At 40.6% G+C, this 26789-nt stretch overlaps 1 protein-coding gene across 4 annotated transcripts in view; it reads right to left on the bottom strand.

The window, feature by feature from the left end:
* The window catches only part of AP1AR (adaptor related protein complex 1 associated regulatory protein), a 1076438-nt gene that overhangs the window by 9147 nt on the left and 1040502 nt on the right, over positions 1 to 26789 (bottom strand). The gene's annotated exons all lie outside the window — the stretch shown is intronic.

Below are 26789 nucleotides of genomic sequence, written 5' to 3'. Positions count from 1 at the left end.
CTGTGAATGCTGTCCTTTACTGTAGAGGAAACAGATAAACATTACAATCTATCACAAGTAACTACTTACCCTGAATACATAAAAGTAATTATTTGGATTTTTAATTGCTTGTTTTTTTTATTTTATTTTACAGTGACCTTCAGACTTCATTTTATTTATTTATTTTTAGCTGTTTTAAGGGGGTCTTATTTTTCATTTTTAGTTTAAAATTGTAACTTGCCTTGACACTATTTATTAATTCTCTTTGTTCCCCACTTCAGATGTGAAAGCCAAACACAGCAAGGCTGTAACCCAGGCAGCCATCATGTTTTTTCCTCATGCTAGCTTAGCCAGACCTTCTTGGCAAACAGACTCATATGCTAACTGAAGTGAGGGCATGTACACAACTCTGAGGTATGTGTATGACACCTAGAGAGAATGCCCTCTGTTTGCTAAAGCCAAATACACATCCTAGTACTTACACTGTGTGTTGTTACACCACATTTTAACAGGGTATCAGCACAGGAGCAGATCAAGCCACCTTCCTTCTCTGGATGCATGAGCCCCACTTGCTATTTGCCCCCAATCTCCCTGGTTGGCTCATCCAACATGCAAGTCTTTAGTCAGCCTTAAGATATCTGGCTTTACACTTCTGTGCCAACTTGCTGTTACTCACATACAATCTGAGATACAAAAATTCCACCTCCAGGGGTGAGATTAGGCTATACATGTTCAGAAGAGGACCTACGATGAAGTCAGCTTCTGGAAAGATGATCTACATTTGAATAGAAGCTCAGCTGCTGGAAGAATGCGGGTGGGGTATGGCAAACAAGTGGCTAGATTTCACCTATTCTGGAAGGTGGCAGTTTGGGTGTAAAGTTATGTTTTTTTTTCCGTGGCCAACTGACGTGCTTTCCTGCACCATTCAACATTTTTGGTTTCGATATTACAAGTTCGATGTTTAGGTGTTTGATCACCTAAGCATTCGATCTTGTAATATAGATGCTAGTTCTAGGGTCTGGTCAGGTACCACCTGCAAATTAATGGTTCCCCTCTCTTTTGTACAGGCTACATCTAGCTGCATTACATGGAAATATGATGGTTATTTTTGTGCACCTTTTGCGAACCAGTTAACTCTATCTCAGCTATCAGACATGAGGTTAGAATTTATGGAATCCTGGGTAACACACACTTAATAGCAAAGAAATACAATCTGAATAAAGAATTGGTGTAAAAGTGCCACACAAATATATGGTTATTTGCAATCATCTGCTAATAACAAGAGAAACGTAACTAAAATGTCACCCAATAAGTTAAGCATTTCAAGTGCAGATAAATGAAGGTACTGTATACAAATTTACAACACTGTGTTAGGGCAAAACTAAGAAGATAAGCATGCAACATATCAGTATTTAATTAAAATGAAGAAGTGTGACACCGCTGAGATACCCACACAGCAAGTGTATCCAAATGAAATACCACATACCTAGAACAGTAGACTGTTAACAAGGCAACAAGATCTGAATGGATAATGAACTAGTCATCCACACATAAAAGAAGTGCCTAGTATACTAAACAGCAACCATTCATTCTCTACTAGTGAATAGGAGAATGTGAATGCAATCACCGGGGGGGGGGGGGGGGGGGGGCACAGAAACATTACTCATTATTAGCCTATAAAAATTTGCTTTTGGTATTCGAGGATGTGGAGCTCTGATTTTTCAAACTCTCTGTGGTTTGGAAATAACTTTGAGTTTCAACTTTTCTAATGTTTTCTGCAATGCTCCCATCCTCCACCAAACCACCTGGCTTGGCATCATTCCAAGTCTCTTTGTCAGGACCTAAGCAGGCTCTGTAGCTTACAAATCATGAACCTGGTCTACTGGGGCAGTCTTGGATTGCTTTTCTGGTTGGCTTAGCTCATCGTTTTGTAGCCCCTTTACTCCAACTACAAAAGATGGTATTGGCTCCATCACTCTCAACACTGAGTTATCAAATCCACTATGACTGCTTATAAGCTTTCTTTCCAACTGGTTAATCTCTATGATAGCACATACTGGCTAGATACTGCCTTTTAGCTCACCAGCTCCCTGTTCCTCTAGCCAACTTCCAACTGGACCACTTGTTTCTGCCATGGCTTAGCTTATCACTAGCCCCTTGCTCCTACTGACTAGGGGTTGACTGGTAGCCTGGATCTTTTTCCTACTAATCTTGTTCTAAGATCCTTTAGCCAAATTTGCAAGCACTTCCTGAACCACTGTTATGAAAATTCTGTTACTGATTGGGTTTGATATACTTACATGTTCAGCTTTTATGTTGTCAATTTACTGGAGGGTATTTGTTCAAGCCTGAGCCTTGATCTCATTCACTATGGTCTGATGAAGTCTGTTTTAACAGATTAATGGACTTACCCAAAGTTATTTTGTTTGGACACAGAAGTACTTCATCTTGACAAACATTAAGAGCTCTGCAGCCATCTATGCTTCAAATGTTTATAGGGTAACCCTCAGAGTTTTCTAAAGCCTCTCAGGCACGATGCAGGACAGTCATCTTAAAGACTTCAAATGTCAGACTGCACCAATAAATTATTTCAAAATGCATTTTATCACATTTCCAACAGCAGAAAACTGAAATAATGATAAAGTACACTCTGTTGTAAACCTAAATCTGGCAGCTGATAAAGTATGCCCTTCATTGTGTCTGTCATTGTCAAGTAATGTAGTCTTTGCCTCATGCATCAGCCTGGAAGATACCTTGGGAAAACGATGAGGATGCCACAAACATACTGATACATACATTTACTTCAAAATAATATAACAGTACATTTCGCTGTTTCAAACAAAACTATAACTGTATTAAACATGAGTTAGAAAATTAACTTGAAAAAAAACAGTGAATCCAAGTGGATATTCAACATTTAAAGGTGCTACGGCTATTCTATTTTTGGCCTGGTTAGAACACTCAAACTGCAGTAGTACTAGGAGATCCCACTAAAAAGTAAGTGTACATATTCAGTCATGAAACGCATGTGCCATAGAAAGTAATATTTTAGTGTAGCTGACAACTTCTTTCTGCTTACTAACCACAGTTCAGCAAGCAGGGAAGACATCTTCTTTGTGTTTGCTAACAATGGCTAAACAAGCAGGAAAAAATTGTAACTGCACCAGAAGTAGCAGTTACAAAGACCTGTGATTTTAAAATTAAAAAATTGAGGATGTTTAGAAAATTTATATTGTATTTGTAATACATGCTGGAATTACTCTGTAGTATTATGACCACTCTTATACATATAAACAGTGGACTTCTCCAAAGAAAGGAGACTCTTCAACTTAGCTCCAGTGCAGTGGAGTGAATGTGCATCTTGCAATGGTTTGTAATTTATGCATCTCAGAGTGATGAGCTATTACTCAACTGATCACATTCAAGACAGATGAGGTGTACAGATGCAATCAAATTGCTATGTGTATGTGTGTGTGTGTGTGTGTGTGTGTGTCTCTGGGGGAAATGTAGTTTGCATTGCCTGTGTCCTGACAGCAATTAGCTGAAATACATTCATATGGCTATTATTTACATATTTATTAATTTGATCATACTTGGACATCCAAGGTGCATACAGCTAATGAACTGGCTACAATGGTGGGCATATTTGTTGGGGTTTGGGTATACATATTCCAGTCCATGTCTCTGCATCTATCTGTGTATGTCTGAGCTTTTGTATGTGTATGACAGACTCTATGTCTGTGCCTCTGCATTTGTATTTGTGTGCATGTGTGTGTGTAAATATAGACATGCACAAAAATACTCCATATAGTTGAACATTTGAAATGTCAAAAGTCTACAATACTGGCAGAAGTGATGGAATAATCATGTGATCACAGACTGCTGGTATTAATTCATGGGAGGCTGAAGTACAGCAGAGAGTGGGAATTTGTCCTTAACCACTACTGTGCAATCTTAGAGTTAGTATATAATAATTAGTAGGGGTATAGCCCCCATAAAAAAATGTCAGCATTATTTATTTTTTTATGTTTTGCATTTCATTCCTTTGGGATTGATCTTTTGATGTTTGATACTGTGCTACTCTGACAATTTAAAGCACACTCATATACATACATGAATACATACACACACACATACACGTTTGCTAACTGGGGAAGAACGCTGATCCAAATGGACCATTTTGAGGTTCAGCCTGGGAGGGTACTATAAGAAAAAACACTCAAATGCAACAGCAGAAAACAAAAGTATAATTTAATAACAAAGATGAACCATTGTTTGTTAAGATTTAACAAAAGTAACATTTTTAAAATATTGTGAAAAATTATGGGATAAAAAAAGTAGAAAATAACAAAAACACACTGGTCATTATATAATAATTACAGTACGTGTTTTAAGCAATAAAAAGTGAGGGACAGAGTTTGGGTGGAGGGGGAAAGACTGAAAGGGGGGGATAATTTAAAAGTGCAGAAAAGTGGAATGGAGAGGGGTAGAGAGTGAGAGAAGTTCCATGATGATTGGAATGTGGTGGTAAGCTGTAGTAGGGCATGAAGCAATAACACTGGTGGTGTGTGTGCGCGCATGTGTGTAAACATTATTAAATACCCACATAACTTATGTTTTGAATATGACATACTTATAACAACAGCTGCAAATTCTACATCAACCTTGAAACATTAGGAGAAAAGACTATTTTACATCAAAATCTAACAACTACATCTTCTACTAATAAAGCACATACAAAACAACTTAACACATAGCCCATTTTCTAAGTACGGGAATGCCCTTCAAGGTGGACACTACAGAAAAATAACTGACCTTCTAGGGATGGGGAAGCAACCATTAGGCCTCACTACCCTGGTTAGTATGTTATGCCCACGTAATGCTCATCCCATTGAGCATTATTGCTTGCTTGGCTGTCACTGAAGGCAGAGACAAAACAGGAAAGTAAACACATCAGTCTCTGATAACCCTTGAGCTGAAATACATTTTTCTCATCTTAGGACAAACTTTCAAGATGTGATACTCGTTTATCTTCAGTCTGCACCTTTCTCTTAAAAGGTGCATCTTGATCGACTGGTACTGGTACAGATTTAAAACAAGTTATTTTTTTTTATACCTACTGTGGAGGAAGGAGATATTGCCAGCCCAGCTAGCTGGAATTTTATAAATAATTATATGTCATTGTAATTATATGTTATTGGTGAATATCAAAAATGATTTACATAAGATGCCTGTGTTACAAATGTATTAGAACTGTATGTCATGTGTATATCAAACTGCTTGTACAGGCACCTGTGTTGAGAAGGGTATTTGTAGACTGCTGTTTGAAATGTAGCCACAGTGTGCTCTACTGGAAGAGAACAGAAATGTAAATGCACTACTGTAACTGTTTAAATGTATAAACAGTGGGAACTGGAAAACAGGAGGTTAACTTCAGAAAAATAACCCAAATCAAATTACTTTATGGCTAGGCCATAAAAGATGGTATATTTCAGTTTTCAATACAGCAAGAGACGCAATGTCTGTACTAGGAAACTTTCTGTATTGTCTTTAGGGTGAAGTAATTACTAGTCATGAAAGCATGAAGGAATGCAACTGTTTTATGACTTCCAGCATCTGCCAGAGATCTGAGGAGAGGGCCTTGTCTGCATATTTTTACAGGTAGATGCTAAATACTGCTAGCTTCATCAATGGTTGTTTGGCCTGGGAACTGGCAGTCAGATGGCAAGAAATGATGTAATTCTGCAAGTTATCCCAGCAGTAATATTTTAGATATTAATTTGAGAAGTCTATTAGTGAGACAGAGCATTCTGCATTCTGTCTTGGACCTGACAACTAGAAGATCCATTTAACACATCTGCCTTGCTCTATTAGTAAGCTCTTAGGTTACAGTAATTCTCTTAGCTTCAGTCAGGAAAATAGTAAAGCTTAGATTAGATATCATTATTTATTTAAGCCTGTCTTGCAATGTTGTTTCAAATATTTCCTGTGGTTTTGAACTCTGATGTCACTGTGAATATATATATTTAGTATTGTCTTGTTTTTCTGTTATTAAATATATTTAAACCTTTCATTGTGGCTGATCTGTGTAGAGATTTTAAGTTTTGAGAATACTTGCATATTTATTTGGTGACACAGTGTGGGCCACTCAAGAACAGCCTTGCTCTTGGTCAAACTACCATTTGTGTTAATATTAATATTACACAGTAAGATTGGACTCCCTTTATTAAGGGCCTTAAAATAGATGATGAGGGGTTCTGGTGGCAGTGATAACTCCCTTATAGTCTGGGCAGAAGGGAGCATAGCTAGTAAACCTGTGCCAGCCTTTCCCAAGTGTGTGTGTGTGAAACAAATTTCCAAGTGTGTGTCTGTCAGCTACTTGGGCAGGGACACAAATCACTGGTTGGACAGACAAGAGTGTTGGAGGACTTGGCTTGGATCCTAGCTAAGGATATAAGCTAACCCATGCAGACAGGAACTGAAGGTTCAACTGCTGAATCCTACACTAAGGCACTGTATGAGCACACCCACTTGTGCATGAATTGTGCCATCCCCAATAGAACCAAGATGCTCTCCTCCAAAAAAAGGAAGCCAATCTGGTGGTCCCTTGCCATAAACAAACTTTACAACAAAAGGAAGAAACTGTTGCAGAAAAGAGGAAAATCCCAGGATGCAAAAGAAAAACGCCCTTACCAGCCTCAGTAAGAAGCTGAGATCTCTCATAAAATACTCTAAAGCTAGTTACGAAAATAAAATTGCCAAAGATTCCAAAGACAACCATAAGGCATTCTATAGCTATGTCAAGAATCTAAATGGCAATGCTCAGATCTGCTCTAAGCTACAACAGAATGGCATTAAATATACTGATCTCAAGGATATTGCCAATATCCAAGGCAGACTGATTCAGTGCAAACTTCACTCCCCTCTCACCCCCTAAAGGGCCCATCTCAATACTGAAAGATTGCCAAATTCCGGTAATAATGGCCACATAGGTAAAAAAACACGCTCTCCAAAGCTAAGAATACAGCATCCATGGTACCAGACGACATCCCAGGCTGTGTACTACATGAACTACAAAATGAACTGGCACCTCACCTAAGTGTCATGTTTAATCATAGCCTCACCTCAGGCTTCGTGTACACTGAGTGGCGCGCAGCTACAGTTACCCCACTCCACAAGGAGGATCCACCTTGGGTCCCGGGAACTACCGCCCCATCAGTCTGATGAGCCCGATCTGCAAGGCCATGGAACCTATTATCATGGAACTTATAAACAAAGACATTGCCAACCTTCAAACACTGGACCCCACACAGTTTGGGTTCGTGAAGGGCCGATCTTGTCTCCTGAACTTGATTGACTTCTTCGAATCAGTCTCCAGAGCAATGGACAAGGGTAAGGTGGTCCACACAGCCTATCTGGACCTCGCCAAGGCCTTCGACACCATCCCCCACTCTGGAAACATAGATAAACTTACTAAGTTGGGCATTAATCCCTAAGTCACTCGATGGGTTGCCAACTGGCTTACTGACAGAACCCACACTGTAAATGTAGCCGACTCCAAATCCAGCTCCAGACAAGTCACAAGTGGAGTACCTCAGGGTTCAGTCCTGGGACCGCTCTTGTTTGTCATCTACTTCTCTGAAGTACAGGCCAACACTAAGGGACCCTGGCTAACAAAGTCTGCAGATGACTGCAAACTGGGAGCCATTACTGAATCCCCAAATGATGTGGATATTCTACAAAAGGGCCTTACAGAAACAGATGCTTGGTGCAAGAGCCATGGGCTCAAGCTGAATGCCAAGAAATGAATAGTTATCCCCTCTGGGAAAAAACATGTACCCGTGAATTACCACATAGGTGGCAGTACACTACACACCAAAAATGTGAAGAGACTTAGGGACACAGGTAGACAATGGTCTCACCTTTGATAACCACATCGCCACAACAGTCAGGAAATCCTTCTATGTGACACACCTCATCACTAAGAGGTTTTCATCCAGAAAAAAAGGAGGTCATTGTCCCACTGTACTCATCCCTCATTAGACCCATTATAGAATACAACGTACTGTTTGGTATGTACTTCTCAAAACATCTGCAACAACTAGAAAGGCCGCAGAAATACCTCACTAAAAGAATCACAGCCTAAAGCAGATGCCCTATGCTGACTGTCTAAAAAAAACTCCACCTATACTCTGTCGCATATCGTCTACTCAGAGGCGACCTATGCTTAACATACAAGGCCATGTCAAACCCAGAGCTGTTGGACATGCTACACTTAAAGAAATCCCAATCCCTCAGAGACGCATGCTCCAGGGATCTAAACCTTGTCATCACAATGAACAAAACATGCTGGAGGGATAGGTTCCTGACCCTGAGACTCCCCAGACTCTGGAATAGACTGCCCATACATGTCAAGCAGAGTGCCTCTTTGACACTCTTCAAAAGAAATGTTGATGATTGGATGGGAGATAGGAAATTCACCCCGGGGATCAGGTCAGTCGCCCTGCTAGACAGGGGTCCAGGGAAGTAAATACTGTGGGAAGAAATAGCCAAGGAATTCTTATGGCTAGGCTTGTATAAGCAATAGGGCCGATAGCCTAGTACCAACCTATGAACCTAGGACTTAACTTTAGAGCTGTGTCAGTGGGGAGTCGTATTGGGGATCTGGAGAAAGAGGGAGAAACCAGCCACAGACTGACTGTGATCTCTGTGTGCTCTTAAGGGAAACTGCACTTGATGCAGAGTGCTGCATCTGGAAATACTGTGTGTGTGCCTGTTACCTTCCCGGTGAACATCCCCCGCTATTGTCACTGGTGAGGATTGAGGCTCCTTGATTACTGATTCAGTGGTGGGTCAACACACCTACCATTATCCCAGATCTCTGACAGTGTCTCAATGGTCATATTTGATTTTTTAATTTATTTTATTCATTTTTGAGGTAGTAGGTGGAGGCTAATCTTTATAGACTCATTTTTAGACCAACCTAATATATAATGTTAAGTTATATGCTAAATTCAATTAAACAACAATAAATGCAGATAAATCACACAATACCCACAACAGAAGGGCATTGTTACAGAAATATATCCATATTTAAAAAGTACCACATTGTTACAGACAATCAATATCCAACTCTTTCTTGAGAACAGGTTAAGAAATCATTGACACTTGCCACTGAAGCTTGAGATCAGAAATAAAATTTCTAAGGTGGCGTTTAGATATCCACAAACAGTATTCAAAATCTTAGAACTAACTACAGAGAAAATCTTTCCGCTAGTTGCTAGTTTCTGTGAATAGACAGAAAGACATGCTTAAGAATTAACAGAGGAGCACAGAAATGTGGGTACTGACAAATGGGACAGTTTGTGAGATAGGGCAGATTGGAAGACAAAGGAAAATTTGGTTTTCACAATGAAAGGGAGCCCAGTCGTTTGATCAGCAACAAGGCAGTGCTTTATGAAAATGTGTTACCAGCAGACTCTGCCAGAAGGACTACCCTCTATGCTCTGTATTACAGTTGTCAGGTTTGATGAAGGCATCCCACAAACAAAAGGGAATTCAATCAGGTTTTCAGTTCTCTTCCACTAGAAAAAATTCTGTGGAGGTTCAAAAGACAAGCATAACTACTGAAAGGTAAATGATCCTACCACTTTATTTAAAATTATAGACATGAAGGCACAAGGGTAGTCTTGCCTACTGACTTCACTTCTTCTAAGGGAACTTGACTTTGTATGAATGCAGCTAATTCGTGTTCTGTAATGCAGTCTTAGTAAGTAAGCTATTTTCTGTTTCTTTTTTTATCCTCACCAGCTGACCATTAAGCCACCTCTGTAAATCCAACTGTCCCAACACAAATATGACCCAAGCTGCCATGAACACATACCATTCATTATCCCTATCAATAAATATCAGGAAGACACTGAAACCATTGGCCTACAACTTTACCAGTCTGTCTGAATATTGGCACCTACAAAATATTTCACCAGACTTTGTTTCCAAGACAAGAGCTTAACCCACTGGACCACCTACATTTTAAATCTCTCTAACAGAATTTTATGGTCTGGAAAAAAATCACTAGCCACTACAACCAAATCATCTAATACTGCAGGTGACTCTATATCCAAACAGTGTTGTTAACCTATGGAACCACATCTCATGATCCAATGAAATCCATTCTGAATGCAAACTCATTTAAAATGCAACTAAACTTTCATCTATCAGATCAATAGATCTGCTCATCTACATCTCTGGATAAATGCCACTGTTATCTTCAGCTTGCCATATAGTCAAACCATTTCTCTTTATTCCTAACTCTATATCTCACAACCTGTTTTACTAGTATCTGCCAGCTACATACATAGTTTTGTGACATTTCTCACTTCTACACTTATATATATATATATATATATATATATATATATGGGTCCACTTCTTAATTTCAAAAGTCCGCAATCTCAGCTTTCAAAATATCAAACCCAGAATGCTGAGATTGTGGAATCTCAAAATTAAGAACCCCCCCCTCCAAAAAAACAAAAACAAAAAAAAAAAGACATAAAAAACATGTTTTTGCAGGGGGAAGTCCCGCCTGCAACCCGCCCTGCCCCCTGCGACTTAAATATACTAACTCTGAGATGCGCTACAGTGAAGAGAACAGATATGTTCCTGTTGCTGCACTATATAGTGATCTCCATTACCGTTCTTTTCACTTTAGCGCGATCTTGGAGTAGTATATTTAAGTTGCAGGGACTGTGAGGGGTGCAGGGGGGTCCCCCTGCAAAAACATATTCTTTGATGTCTTGTTTATTTTTATTTTTCTTCTTCTTAATTTCGAGATTCCACAATCTCAACATTCTGGGTTTGACATTTTGAAAGTTGAGATTGTGGATTTGCGAAATTAAGAAGTGGACCCATATATATATATATATATATATATATATATATATATATATATATATGGGTGTACTTTCCTACAACGAAAATTCACTTTTTTGAAATGGGAAAGTACATCCCCACTTAAGCGAAAGTGCACTTTAATGAAAGTGCAGCTTCGCTTAAGCTCACTAGACCGAACCTACTGCACTCCAATGGAGGACACTGAAAAATGGGCTATGTCCTCCACTGTGGTGCGACAGTCATGGACCTTAGGGTTAGGTCACGGGTCAAGGTAAAGGGATAGCCCTACCAACTATCCCCTTACCAGTGCCCTAACCCTAAGGTCCGTGACTATCGCACCACAGTGGAGGACATAGCCCGATTTGGAATGTCTTCCACTATAGTCACGGAGCTTAGGGTTAGGGCACGGGTCAAGGTAAGGGGATAGCCCTACTAACTATCCCTTATCCTAACACATGACTGCTAGCCCGTTCTGTCTAGCGGGTTCATGAGAGTAGACTTTCGTGTTAGTGTGGGTGCACTTTTGAAGTTCAAAGTAGTGAACTTTCATTCTTCCAAAGTACACCCCATATATATGTGTGTATGTGTATGTATATATATATATATATATATATATATATATATATATATATATATATATATATATATATATATATATATATATATATATATAGATATATATATATAGATATATATATATACATACACACATACATATATATATATATATATATATTTATTTATTTATATTCACATATGTGTGTGTGTGTGTGTGTTTTTACTATTGTAATCTTGAAGTGGACTCGGTTGAGTGATTGTATTATCGACTCACGTCTGTGAAAAATGACAATGTTGAGCTCTGGTAATGTCAAATTACAAATCAAATGCGATTTTGGGACAAGCGTTAACATGGGTCAAAATAGGGACCAGATTTGTACTTTGACAATATCCGAGTTTGACATTGTCAGTGTTCGACCTCTGGACTTCGTTCAAAGTGGATTCAACCAAATCCACTTCAAGATTATGACAGTAAACCATATATATATATATATATATATATATATATATATATATAGATATATATATATATATATATACACACACACATATATATATGCCTATCAAATTTTTGAACTTGCTTTTATACCCCACCACTTAACTACAATTAACATTTTTTGCTTACCTAGTTCCTTCCCTCACTTCCATTTCCTTGAATTTCTGTCCTATATAAACTTAAATTGTTGAGTGTCATCCACTTCTAACAGTGGCATGCTTAAGACTTCCATAAATATATCCATTTGTGCACTTTCTTAATTTCCATATTTCTATTTCTCTGCTTTATACAAAATTTCATAAAATATATGAAATATCTCTATTACCTCTACAGGATTCCTGGTTATTTTTCTTGTTATAGACTCCCTAAGTTTGGCAACAAACCTTTCTACTCTTTATTGCCCAAGATATTGTGCTAAAAGTTTTTATACTCTGGAGTTATCCAAAAAAAAAAAACTGTTGCTTTACAGCAATTAACCTAATGCATATTATTCGAATACTTCCTTACTTTCTCTTTAGCACTCTGCAGTCGCATCTCTTCTTGTTCTGTGAGATTCCCCCTATTCTGCAATACTTTAACTTTTGTCAGCCCTTCTAAATAATTATTGTCACTTCTTAACCATATCTCTTTTTTCTTTATTTCAACCTTACATTTAAACTCCACTTTCATTTTATCCCACTCACTAGCTATAACTTCTGAAGAAATTTCTATCTTAGTTATCTAACTTTTGAAATAATTTCCACTATTCATTCCTAAAATTCTCTTTTTAAGAGACAGGATGGGAAGCAAAGGTGTCTGACTTTTACTTTGTTGCCCTGCATTTTTATCTTAGTTGATACTGGCACATGATCTGAAATAGTTATTGGATGTGTGTCGAATCATTCAATTAAATGCACTAGCCCATTTAAAAAGAGGTAACTTTCTCTTTATTACCTTCTATAATAAAAAACAATTCTACAAACCTGTAATAAAAGATAATATTATAAAATTCTTTTAAAGGGCCTAAGACAGCTTTCTCCGGGTCTGCTTTAGATCACTGAAATCCCATTTCACTGACTTTCATTTCACTGAGACCAAATCATCTAAATTTCACAACACTAACAACTCATTTCACTGAATCTCACTTCACCGACAGCTTACAATGCTAAATTTCAAAAGACAAAATGGGAAACCATAGACAAACACACTCACAAAACTAATGACTACCTCTTTTCACAACTTAAAAACTACTTACTTATCCTCTTAACAGAAACCAGACAATATGAAACCAAACTAAGTCGGGGGACTATGCCACCCACAACCCCCACCGTGGGAGGCTGTGCCTCTCACAGTCCCCAACTATATATACTAACTCCAGGATCACATTACAGTGAGGAAAAGGGCATATACCTTTTACTTGCCTCACAGTACTCTACACTCTGCCACTACTGCTGGGAAGTCTATAGCTTAAATTCAGTGAAATGAGATTCAGTGAACTGAATTTTTAGTATTTTGAAAATTAGGTGATTTGGTCTCAGAGAAATTAATTTCAGTGAAATGGGATTTCAGTGATCTAAAATAATCCCCTTTCTCCCACCACCCAAAAACAAGGTTAGCAAACACTGGGGCAGTTGCTGACCACAGACCATTGTGCTATGTTCTGTTGTGTTTTATATATATATATATATATATATATATATATATATATTACATTTTTGTGTATGTATATGTATGCAGTTTACTTGTATGTTCATGTATGTATAAAATAACTTTTTCATATGTATTTTGTTATTTACATATGCATATGTATTACTGATTTAATTTCTAACTTACATTCATTGTTTTATGTACATATTCTATGTACTTGCTATTTCTGGGTTGGACCATGTCTGTTACTGGTTGGGGGGTGTGTATATACAGTTTCATCATGCATCTGTTATGTAATGCTTTTTCACTGAAGAAGGCTGGGTAGCCGAAACCGGTCTGAATAAAGTATTTCATGTAAATTATACTTGATTTTTATTTACAAGTGCTTGATGTACTCTTTATGCTGGCCACTGGTGTTCTGAATTGTCTATGGTTTGGCCGTGCATTTCCGTACGTGCAGAGCATTGGGTTGCTGCAGCTGCTGACCCCATGACCACTCCTCTGGTCTGCTTATAAATCTTGTTAAAAAATAAATTTTTGGACAACAAAATATCAAAAAGACTGCAGGCTAAATAAACTTCTTCATTACTAAGTTGTTCATTTTCTGTTAAATAATTCCTAACAAAGTCAACACTTGCCTCATGGGGAATACAAGTGAAGAGGGAAAATCAAATTAATACCTGCCTGAAAGGAATACGTTTCTTTAAAATGTTGGACTTTATCCAAAAAGTCCCACGACTCCCTAATGTATGAATTCATCTTTTGATGTTTAATGTATAGTCCAAGAACAGAGAGATTTCCTCAGTAGTGTAATCAGTGGCTGAAACATCTTTATGCTATAAAACGAAATGATACAAACAATGCTTTATATAAACATAAAATCACATGCCATGAAAACAAAAAAATATTTTTTTGCTGTTTTGGAACAAATACCCAAAGATTTTAGAGAGGGAGGTTATAGGTTCATAGGTAGGTACTAGTCTATCTGCCCAAAGGCATTTATAATCCTAGCCGGAATGTGTTGGCTTTCGCCGTCCCCTTAGATTAGTTCCCTGTGACTCTGTCCAACAGAGCCACTGAAGTGATCCTCAGGGTAAACTTCCCGTTTCCCAACCACTCAAGGTTTCTCTTGAAGAGTGTTAGTGAGGAGCTCTGCCTAATGTAGATTGGAATCTTGTTCCAGAGCATGGGAAGTCTCTGGGACACAAATTTATCCCTCCAGCATGTCCTATTTATTGTTGTGGTGAGGTTTAGATCCCTAGAGCGTGTGGCTCGAGAGGATATGGTTTTCTTTAGGTGGAGCATGTCCATCAATTCTGGGTTGGACATGGCCTTCTATGTCAGGCAGAGATTATCTCTGAGTAGGCGGTATGCAACTGAGTACAGCTGGAGTTTCTTCAGTCAAGCTGCATAGGGCATCTGTTTGAGGCCAGTGATCCTCTTGGTGAGGTACTTCTGTGGTCTTTCCAGCTGTTGCAGGTGTCTTGTTAGGTACATCCCCCAAATGGGGCATTGTACTCTATGATGGGTCTGAGGAGTGATGCGTAGAGGGGCACAATGACTTCTTTTGAGCTGGATGCAAGCCCTTTTGTGATTAGGTGGGCCACATAGAAGGATTTTCTAACCACTTTGGCAATGTGATTATCAAAGGAGAGATTAATATCTACTTAGGACCCCAGATCCCTTATTTTGTCTTCCGTACGTAGGGGGCTACCACCTATGTGGTAATTTGTGGGTACTTGTTTTTTTCCAAAGGGGATGACTATGCACTTTTTGGCATTTAGCTTGAGACCATGGTTTTGACACCAGGTATCTGTCTCAGTGAGACCCTTTTGGAGGATGTCCGTGTCAGCCAGAGAGTCAATTATAGCCCCTAGTTTGCAGTCATCTGGGAACTTGGTCTATCCTCCTGTGCTTGCCTGTACCTCTGAGAAGTATATGCCGAACAGGAGGGATCCTAGGACTGAGCCCTGGGGAACGCCACTTGTAACTGGTTAAGAGTCAGACCTAGCTCCCGCAACTCTTACCATGTGGGTTCTGTCCGTGAGCCAGTTGGCAACCCATCTCATGACATAGGGGTTTATGTTCAGGCTGGTGAGCTTTTCTATACTACCAGAATGGGGAATGGTGTCGAAGGCCTTTGCGAGGTCTAGGTAGGCTGTATGGACCACCTTTCCCTCATCTATAGCCTTGGTAACTGTCTCAAAGAAGTCCACCAGGTTTAGGAGGCATGATCTGCCCTTAACAAAGCCGAACTGGGTAGGGTCCAGTGTTTGGAGGTTCTCTGTTAATGAGATCCATGATGATGCGCTCCATAGCCTTGCAGACCAAGCTAATCAGGCTTATAGGGCGATACTTCCCAGGGTCTGTTGTGGCTCCACCTTTGTGGAGTGGAATAACTGTTGCTGTGAGCCACTCTATGGACACATAGCCTGTGGAGAGGCTGAATTTGAACAGTGTGTTTAGGTGAGGGGTTAGTTAATCTTTGAGCTCATGTAGGACGCAGCCTGGGACACTGTCTGGTCCCACTGATGCTGTGTTTTTGTTTTTGGAGAGGGCTGTTTTAACCTGAGTGTCTGTGATTTCAGGGGCACTACATTCTTCTAGTATGGTTATGAGCCCTTTTGGGGATGGGGGGGTGAAGTTTGCACTGAACCTGTCTGCCAGGATGTTGGCGATATCGGTCGGTTCAGTGTATTTTGTGCCATTCTGCACTAACTCCGAGCAGATCTGGGAATTGCCACTTAGATTCTTGACATAGCTAAAGAATGCCTTGTGATTATCTTTGGAGTCCTTGGCAATTTTTCTTTCGAAGATAGCCTTGGATGATTTTATGAAGAATCGTAGTTTCATGCTGATATCGATCAGGGATGTCTTCCCCTTTTGGGATTTTACTCTCGTCTGTACTAGTTTCCTCCTTCTACTGTATAGCTTGTTTATGGCAGTGATCCACCAGACTGGTCTCCTTTTCTTGGAGGAGTGAGTCTCGGTTTTGCTTGGGATAGCACGATCCATGCATTCTTGTAGGTGCCCGTAGAGTGCATTAGTAAAGGATTTTGCAGCTTGGGCAGCGTTATCCTTTAGCATGGGGAATGTGAAACTTTACACCTCGGTCTTAAGTAATGTGAAGTGTGCTTTTGAAAAGTTTTTCCCGGCAGTTTCTTTGACCGGGGATGGGGGCAGAATGTCAATATCCAGAGTGACTAGTTTATGGTCAGATCTAACCAGCGAGGGGTTGACCTCCATTGTGGAACACCCGTTGCCCATGTTGGCGATGACCAGGTCCAATATGTTGTCACCTCTGGTGGGGGTGTTGACCAGTTGATCCAGGGCGTTTGAGTTTATAAATTCTAGGAAATGTTGGGAAAGGGAGTTAGTACTTGAGTAGATCTCCCAGTTAATGTTTGGGTAATTGAAATCACCCAATATCAGGGTGTTTGGTAGGACCTTTATGTTTCTCAGTGTTTCCAGAAATGCGGAATGGGGGTCCTGGGACATGGTGGGTGATCTGTGGCAAGCTACAATTTGAACTGCAGTTCTGCCCATTGTTAGTTGCACGTGGATGATCTCTGAAGCATCGTGCTGTGCCACTAACCTGGAGGTGAGGGTATCCTTGATGAATATGGATACGCCCCTGCCTTTTGTATTTCGGTCCAGGATTTGTGGACGAAATGTATGGTATGAGTTGTAGCCTGGTAGTGCTGGGGTGCCCTCTGGAGGCTTAAACCAGGTTTCTGTTACTGCACATACATCGATTTTCTCCATACTGAGGAGTGCCTCGAGTGCATGCATTTTGAGGTTTAGAATTCTGGCACTAAGTAGCATTACCCTCAGATTTTGGTTATTTGTGCTATTTACGGCGGTGGGTTTGTCTTTTGAGCCTTGCCTAAAAAAGGCACTATGGGGGTGGCAAGAGCTTTGACCAGTATGCGAAAGCCTAAGGGTGACAGGTGCAAGCTGTCTCCAGCGAAGCAGCGTGGCTTGCCGAGCATGTCATCCCAGGCTGACAGACACTGGATCCCCTTTGAATGACACCTGAAGCTTAGCCAATTGTTGAAACTGATCATTTTTTCTTTGTACCGAGTTGAACAGAGAAACCCTCTTGCAATTAAAATTGGTGGCTGATATTTTACCAGGGTGAAACAATACTATTAATATAAAATGTTTTTTTTAAAAGATCAAAGATTAAGAATAGAAAAGTAGGAATGCATTACTTTTTATGAAACATTTGTACTTTGTATTTGGTTTATGTAATTGGTTAATGACTATCTTAAATGGTTAATTATCTGATGGTTTATTGAACTGATTTTATGTATACAAAGATGGCTGTTTGATTTTTAGTTGTTCTGATGAAGTCTGTGTAGACAAAACTGAATAAAAGGTTTTTACGCTAAGTTGCTATGCCTTTCATTTAGTTGCTGGTTTTAAATGAATTACAGTCAGTGCATTGTGTAAAAATAACTTGTTAGTTCCAGACACTCACAACCATCATCAGTCTCAATACACTGACACCCATTACAGCTGTAACATTTACTGTCTGTTTGCTTTGAATTCTGAAAACTGTACATTATTTTATACACTGCTGCAACTCGCAGTTAAAGCAGGTGTAGACCGAACAAGGCTGTATGGAACACATGTTGCACTGAGGACTACATGTAAAAATTACCCAAACTACATTCAAGAAAAGCAAAATTTCATACCATAACATTGTATAAATATAGAGGATTATGATAAGGTCTCCTATCATACCAATATTATGTGTTTGAGACATGGATGCCAAGAAAGTCACCTTGACAGCGAAGCTAGAGAGATGAATCTTCATATCCATGTCGAGAACACATATTAGTATGTAAGGATAGTTGACCCAATCGTGATTCTTTGTAGTGCACAGAACTTTATCTGCTTCATGCACTACTAATTACAGAAAAAAGTGCAAAGTGTTTTGTTGACTTTTAAAGTCGTTAAACCACTTTGTGAGTCCTGTAAAACAGACAGCAACAAATGTCAGGGCAAGATTTTGAGACAAAGTACGGGAAAGATTGCAGGCACAGAGAGCAAGCAGAAACAAAGCTGGTTTAAAACCTGCTCCAGTCATTTGCTGGCTGGCACCATCAGTTCTTAGTGATTAGTGCGGGAACCTATCTTAACAGCTCTTAGTGCAGTTCTTAATTGTTAAGGTTGGGTCTCTATGGAAGTGCTTGAGTAGCTTGTTTTTTTCACAATATTGGTGTGTCATTGCGACACTCCATGCTCTGCACTGCTATTTTTGTTGCTTTTTGTACGGTCATTTCTCTGAAATTTGTAACTGTGTTTTAAATTCTGTACAATTTGCCATAAAAGCAGTGTACTAGATGTACAACCACCAGAAACTCTGTTATAGATAGACTGTTAAACTAGTGGGAAAATGCAAATGAAACTTTTTCCAAATGAAAATACAGAAATTTAGAGAAACGATGAACCAACCTTTAACATAAAATCTTTCGTAAGGAACACTTACAGTGTAGCACTAATAGCAGTAAGTTATTGGTAAGTGAGCAGTGAAAAGTTCACTAGAGTCTATTGTACAACTCTGGCATATAAAACACAAGTTACAGTAATTCAGGAAAACAAAACTACCTTCAGCGACATATCTTATTTCTTTAATTGTTCTATGCTTGGCCTTTTTCCAAGTGCTAAAGGACAACTAACTCTGAGCCGAAATGAATACTGTCTTATCTGCTCAGTACTAATAACCGTGCCTCTGACCCAGACGTCAGTATGTAAACAAAGCATGAAGGATGCAGCTACTCTGAGGTGATGCTTTTCCTTTGCATGTCTTTCGTGGATGGAAGTCACTTCATAAAGCCTGTAGTTCTAATATTCTAGTAGAGCTACTGTTTACTGAGAATAACGTTTACTGACACTGGTTCATAGGTTGGTACTAGGCTATTGGCCCTTGGGCCTATTCAACCCTAGCCATAACAATTCTCTGGCTATTTCTTCCCAGAGTATTTACTTCACTGGACACCTGTCTAGCAGGGCGACTGACGTGGTCCCCTGGTTGCATAACTCACTGGAAGGCAATGGTTCAAATGGTGAAGTAGAATCTGCTGCAGCACAAAATTAGGATCCTAGACTGGTTTCCTGGTCTGGAAGGAGGGATTTTTTTTTTGGACACTATCTACATTATGTGTGATGACAGTGACTATTGTCGTCTGTGATGTTTTAACTGTATAAAACTGTCTAGATGTGTAGCAATATATTGCAACATCTTGTAGCAGTTTGTTCTTTCAACTTATTTTTTGTATATTTCTAATGTAATCTTTATTGCATTGGATTATACTGTATTTGTATTGTACCATATGTGGAGCTTTTCTCCCCGGGCATCTGCTGAAAACGGGTTCTGTAGAGCCAGTCAGACCACCCCAGTAAACAAATGTCAAATAAATAAATAATATGACATGAAGCGGCCTTCTCTAATACAAGCTCCTTTTTGAATAAACATTATAATTCATGGAAGCCCAAACTTTCAGAAGCACAGCATTCTGATATGACATCCCAAATTATTTTGGAAACCAGACAAAAAGAATAACAGAAGATCCAATAGTGATAATAATGCTGAGCACTCCACTTACACACAAGACAATAATAATGTCTCTGCCAAACAATTTATTAACATACTTGGGGATCCCTAACTACCCATTAAAGGACAGCATCACAAACATACAACTTCTATCCCTTTGGCAAACCTTCCTTATGTTACATTAAGCAAAGTGGATTTTATCCCTCCTTTCCTAAACATGCTGTTTCAGTCATAGTCAAGATACCAGTTTACACTGGAAATGTCTCACTAACCTCTGATAGTATATCTAATCAATGGAAGAAACCATTACTACCTCTAACTGTTCTACATCCTTTGACTAACAACCTACTGGCAACCTGACTGCTTGGATAATATTTCAGAACAAATAATTTATAATCAATTTATTACAGTACATAAATAAGACACAGGTGCTGTGCCACAGTTATCATGGTTTCTGGCCAGGTTACAAAACTGCAGTAGTTAGAAATGACTGCTGAATTGGTTTTCGATTTCTATCAAAGTCACCTTAAGCACTCTGACTGCTAACTCACAGGGTGGAGTACAAGTTGCTTTACCTAGTCTATTCTTTCTGGTAATATCTGTAAAGGGAGTGGCTACTGTACTACAGCTGCAAACTTCCTTTAGTACTGGCCTATTAATAAGAATGCCCTTTTCTTCACCTTAGTAGCAGGAGTAAGCCATGTTTGAATGACCTTCACCCAAATAGCCTTACCTAGTCTATTCTTTCTGGTAAGATCTGTAAGGGGAGTGGCTACTGTACTATAGCTGGGAACAAACTTCCTTTAGTACTAGTGTGTTACTAGGAATGTCCTTTCCTGAGTATTATTAACAAAGGTAAGCCACACTTGAATGATCTTCACCTTAGCAATCTCTGGCCAAATCTTACCACCCCCCCCCCCACTCTATGGCCCAGATAAGATGCTTCTAAAATTCCAACATAACACTTGTTGGCCTTGATAGTTACACTGTTCTTTTAAGTCTAGCCAACACTTCCCTAATATGTTGAACATATTCTTGCTTGGATCGGTCATAGATAGTGATATCCTACAGGTAAGTCAAAGCATAGTTCCCCAGCTGCTGTAAAGATGTGATCTACTGACTTCTGGAATGTTGCTAAGGCATTCTTCATCCCCCAAAAAACACCTTGATAAACTCAACCCAAAATGAGTTACAAAAAAGAAGTTATGTCTTACCATAACGTTCCATCTGTATTGTTGATCTTCATTCATTCATTACCAATGGGAATCGGTTCTGTCTATACCTCTCAACTGTACAGATTTTCGCGGAATGTCTAAATTTTTGCATCAAATATTTGGTCTGTTCCTCTCAAAATCTGTGGTTTTCTGGCAAATCATGAAGGATTGAAGTCACTAAAAAATGGCCAAATAATGACATATATTTGGGTTTCAGACTTCATATCATTCAGAAAATGCATGCCAACACAAATCCTGTTATTCTAGCAGCTTTCTAAGTTTATAAGAGCAATATTTAAAATCTGTCCCTATTTTTGGGCCTTTGTCCCCCATTATGTTAGGCTTCGTCCAGATTTCTTGTGTTAAGAGGTTGAGAGGTATGGTTCCATCCTCGGAACCGAGCCGGCCTTTTACCAAGCTCACACCAGCCCTAAACACTTGAGCTAAGGTTTTACCCACAATGCCCTATTCCCTCTCAACTAAGATCAAGTTTGTCAGATAAAAGTAAAGAAGAGGCTGTCTCTGGTCAGAGTGAACCTATTCGGATAACACAGGAGCCAATGCGATCCCCTAGGAGCCTTTTGAGGGGGAAGAAGGGTGGGAAGTAATGAATGAATGAAGATCAACAACACAGATGGAACGTTATAGTAAGACATAACATCTTTACCTGATGTTGTTGATCTTCATTCATTTCTTACTGATGGGACAGCGTCCCCAGCTACCTTTGTTCCTGAGCACCACTGAACTGAAGAATGCTCTTACTCTGGAGGCCAAGTCCAATTTGTAATGAGTGATGACGGTATGAGGGTTGGTCAAGTTGCAGCTGCACAAATGTCATTCAAAGAGGCTCTAGCATGAAAAGCCACAGAAGTGGCCACTGACCTGGTAGAGTGGGCTCTGACCCCATGTGGTATTTGTGTCTTAAATGACCGTGATGCAATTCCTCAACCATTTTGCTAATGTTACTTTGGAAACAGGACACCCCCATTCTGTGTCCCGAAAAGGCTACAAACAATTGATCTGATTTCCGGATAGATTTTTGTTCTGTCAAGATAGAAACATATTTGTCTATGCACATCTAACGAGTAAAGACAATACTCTCCTCTATTAGAGTGGTTAGGAAAAAATACTGGAAGGTTCTTTTGTCTGGTTGATGGAAAGATCTGAGATGACTTTTGGCAAGAAAGACGGATTAATTCAGAGTCATACTCTGTCCTTATGAAAAATAAGATAGGGATGCTTGATGCATAAGGCCTGAAGTTCTGATATGCGTCTGGCTGATGTGATGACAATCAAGAAAAAGGGACTTCCATGAAAAAGATTTTATATCACAATTAGATGCCAGTTCAAAGGGTGGTCCAGTTAGATTTTGTAAGACTAATGAAAGATCCCAGGGTTCTATGGGCTTTCTGAAAGGAGGTTTAATATGGATGATGCCTTTTAACTCACTACAGCCGAGAGACGCCTACAGGCATTTCTGCAGTTACTGCCTACTGCTCCTCTAGGTGTCAAATATTGCCTGTTCATATTTGCATTAATAATTCCAAAAGCATGCTACACACAAGGTATCAGAATATTTTATCTTGAAGCATATATGATGGCAAACACAACTGTATTGATATGACCTCTGTAAATAAGTATTTGTTAGAACTTTAAGGTGATAAAGTCATTTTTCAAAGGCTGAAACCACACCCACTGGGAGTTAAAGGTACACACTCAAAAGAGCTTTACTGGAGGGAATGAGTTAAGAATGTTTTGCAAAGTCTGTGAGACATAAGGGAAGAGTTTTGAAATCCATTATGATAATTAGAAATGGCAGCCAAGTGAACTGGAATAGTTGAGGCTGCTGCTCCTGAATCAAGTAGGTTTGCTAAGTATTTAAGGACGGTGGCAACAGGTGCTGTAAAAGATCTAGGTTTTTCTTCTGTATCCATATCGAGAATCTCTTCCTCTTGCTGAGATAAGTTCCTCTGGTGGATGATTTATGAGAAGCAATAAGTATATTACACACTAGGGAAGATAGGTCACTCTGCCTGACAATCATTGGAAGTGGAGGAACCACGCTGTCAGCTTGAGATTGGAGATGTTCGGGTGAGTCAATCCTTGTGGGTGTGAGATCAACTTTGGGGATGGCTCTAGGATCCATGGTTGATCTAAAAGGTGAGGCCAAACCAAGGGGAACCAAACTTGTTGAGGCCAGTGAGGATCACTTTGCTTTTCAACTGGAGGGCTTTCTTCAGGAACAGAGGAATGAGAGGGAGAGGAGGAAAGGCATATAGAAGACCCGAGGGCCAATCGTGGACCACAGAGTCCCTCGGTGACTCCCCTGATGGGGAGATCAGGGCAAAGTAGTTGCTGAATTTGTGAATGACTGGAGAGGCAAATAGGTTGCAAGGCTGGCCCCAGCATTTGAAAAGTTCCACCGCTATTAGAGGATTGAGTGAGGCTGAAAAATGCATCTGCTCAACTTGTCCACAATCACATTGGAGCTCCCGGGAATGTGTGTTGCTATCAGAAAGTGGTTGTAAGCTGTCTCCCATTGCCAAACTGATTCTCGACACAAAGGGCAGGATTTGGTTGCTCCTTGTTTGTTGATGTACCAGACCACTGACATATTGTCCGGTTGAATTGCAATTGTCCCTGACGGAAGGATAGAGTGAAATGCTTGCAATGCTAAAAGTACTGCCCACAGTTCTAGGATACTGATATGCAATCGGGCCTCTGCTTCTGACCAGGTACCTTGGACTGTATTTCCCTGATACACCCCCCCCCCCATCAGGGAGTCATCCATGGCTACCGTGGTCTTGGGTTGATGGGGACAGAAGGGGCAAGACCACTGTCGTCCGTCTGGTTTCATCCACCACATTAAGTCCTGCTTGCATCTTTGAGTCACTCAAATTAGGAAGGACAGAGTGCTGTAAGGGATACCACTGGATTAGTAGTAGCCAGTGCACAAGTCTCATGTAGAGTCTCGCTAGAGGTACTATGGTGATAGATGCTGCCATAGACCCTAGCAGATGAAGTGCAGATCGAGCCAAGGATAGGTCGTGGCAGAGTGTCATTTGAACCTGGGATCTTATCCTTTGAAGGCTGTGAACTGGTAGGAATGCTTGGCAATTTTTCTTGTCCAGGACTACCCCAATGAATTCTAGGGATTGAGATGGGGTTAAGTTGCACTTCTTCTAGTTTATGGATATACCCAGATGTTGAGCTATTTTCAGAGTACATAAAAGAGTCTCTTCCAGTAGACGCTTGGTGGGGGCGGTGAGGAGCCAATCACCCAGATACGGAAACACCAGGAATCCTTGTAGTATCAAGTGAGCTGTTACTACTGCCATGCACTTGGTGAACACGCTGGGGGCTGTAGAGACGCCAAAGGGCAGAACTCAGAACTGAAAATGATTGGCCCCTGCACGGAAGCAGAAGTATCTTCTTGAGCATTTGTCCATTTTTACATGGTAATACGCATCTTGAAGCTCTACTGAGCACATCCAATCGTCTTTCTCCAGCAAGGGAAGGATAGACTGAACTGTGACCATCTAGAATTTCTCTTGTTTGATAAACTTGTTTAACAAGCTGAGATCAAGAATCGGTCTCCAGTCCCCTGTCTTTTTTGGCACTAAAAAGAATCTTGAGAAAACCTGGATCCTATTTGGTTTGGTGGGACTTCTTTGATGACTCTTTTTTGGAGCAGCTTTTGAATTTCTAGTGCTGCTGCTTCCCTTTGACTGGGTGGAACATCCGGAATTTGGGTAGAGGTTGAATGGAATGTGGTATCCTCTGGTGATTATCCGTTGTACCCATGAGTCTGTTATTGCATGCCAGGCAGAAAGGTACAAGGAGAAACGTCATCAGACTGCTTCCAGAGGAAAGCAATCGGGCCGCTCTTCAGGAGCGCTGATAGGGTTGGCCAGAGAAAGAGTCTCTGAAACCCTGGTTATGCAGAACTCCCCTGCCCCGAAAGTGGAGTCTTCCTTTAGAGTTACCCCCTCTACCTCTAGGGGAAAATGTCATGGAAAGGACCCTGTGATTTTTTTTGTGCCACATCTTTCCACTCCTCTAGTTTCTAGAATAGGAATGTTGAAGAGCCGAAAAATGTACATCTATGGCAGAAAGGGTCTTGGGGTCCTGCTCACACTTTGCCAACGTGTCTTTAACTTTGGGGCCAAAAAGTGAAGAGGCTATGATTGGAGCATTCAAGAAGGAGGAGGAATTAAAGGGGTCCACAAAGTCGCATAGGTGCATCCAGGCGTGACGTGTCATGACAATGCCTGAACCTGCCTCTCTGGCATCCCCTTCTGTGGCATGGGATATCAGATGGATGGAGGAGCTGGAAGTGGATTCGAGGGTAGCTAGCTGTGAGGCCACTTTATCCCGGACCTCATCAGACACAGCTCTTGCTAAGGTTTTGGAGAGTTTGTTAATCAAATCTCTCTGGAGCCTGGTGAAATGTACCACATAATTCAAAGACCTAACTGCGAAGGTCGATGAAGCAAAGACTTGCTTCCCTTGCCTGTCCACTGCCCGGGACTCCTTGCTGGGTGGGTGGACAGTCTGCCTCTCCTGGGCCAGTTCTTTCTTAGTAGCAGCCACCACCACGGCATCTACTGGAAGACCTTTGAACAATGTAGATGCTGTTCCGGGGGTGAAAAATGTTGTCCAGCCTCCGAGGTATCGATTCAATGGTGTCAGGACAGTTCCATGCACGCTGCACGATGAGCTGGACAAGCTCGTCTGCAGGTGGGGTCACCCAGAAGGTAGGGGGCCAGGCACAAAAAACCTGCAGGAACATGGGCTCCTCTGAGGAAGGGTTGAAGGGCTGCCAGCCACCCCCTGTATCAAGATCTCAAGAATATCTCCAAAGGACACCTCATCAGAGGGGGGACCATGGGGACGCTTCCCCATCATCAAAATCTGTGTGTTCAGTCAAAGACTCTTCAGGGGAGTCTGCGTGCTTCCTCTTGCATGAATTTTTTATGGTAAACTTCCTTAGTGGGACCTTCTGGGGAAGACTCCGAAGAAGCAGCACCCAGGGCAGGGTGCCCTGAGGCTCTTGTACCCAGTGTCCTATGATAGTGGCTTGTGTCAGCTGTGGCACAGAGAGGGAACCGGGTAATGATTCTGACGCCAAACGCTTACCTACTGAGGCAAGGACCCTTGCCATGGCCTGGAAGGTGGGTTTGCCCAAAGAGGGATGGGAGCCTGGAACCGAGAATGACAACCTTGGAACCGGAGTCACACCCTGCTTCGATGAACCAGCCACCAAACCAGGAGTCTCAAGAGGGCTGTGTACCAAAAGAACACCCGGAGCTGTGGATGGCACCATGGAAAAAATAGGTGCCAAGCCGGGAATTCTGGTGCTGATGGGACAGCCACGATCCTGAGAGGGTCCCGGTGCCGAATGCAACAGGAGCCACAGGGACGGGTCCAATACCATGGTGAGGTCCAGCAGTGGAACCAA

Source organism: Protopterus annectens, chromosome 2.part0 (genome assembly GCF_019279795.1).
Source record: "Protopterus annectens isolate FY-2018-M chromosome 2.part0, PAN1.0, whole genome shotgun sequence".
Taxonomy (NCBI): domain Eukaryota; kingdom Metazoa; phylum Chordata; order Ceratodontiformes; family Protopteridae; genus Protopterus; species Protopterus annectens.
The sequence above is the reverse complement of the archived record's forward strand: the minus strand, read 5'-3'. Positions and strand labels throughout refer to the sequence as shown.